This window comes from Trachymyrmex septentrionalis, unplaced genomic scaffold (genome assembly GCF_001594115.1).
Source record: "Trachymyrmex septentrionalis isolate Tsep2-gDNA-1 unplaced genomic scaffold, Tsep1.0 scaffold60, whole genome shotgun sequence".
Classification (NCBI taxonomy): domain Eukaryota; kingdom Metazoa; phylum Arthropoda; class Insecta; order Hymenoptera; family Formicidae; genus Trachymyrmex; species Trachymyrmex septentrionalis.
Window position 1 is genome coordinate 3,587,397 of NW_017305779.1, and position 302 is coordinate 3,587,698.

Sequence of the window (302 nt, forward strand, 5' to 3'; positions counted from 1 at the left end):
GCGGTAATTATACGCGGCGCGTTACACAGGGCGCGTGTTACCACCGCTGTCCTGCGCTCCCCCTTTCGAGCTTTTGAACTTTCGCGTCCGATGCGCGTACTACCGCGGCTCTCGTCGTGCGTTATGCAGATTATCGTTAAAAACGTTTAAACGCGTTAACGCCGGCGTTACCTCCCGGCGTGCGGCAGCGCATGCGATCGTTTATCGCATCATTCCCGCGACAGCGAAACTTTACACGCCCGCCAGTTTTTTATCTGTCAGATTGAAAACGGGTAGTCGTGTTTTTCAATTCAACCCGGCCC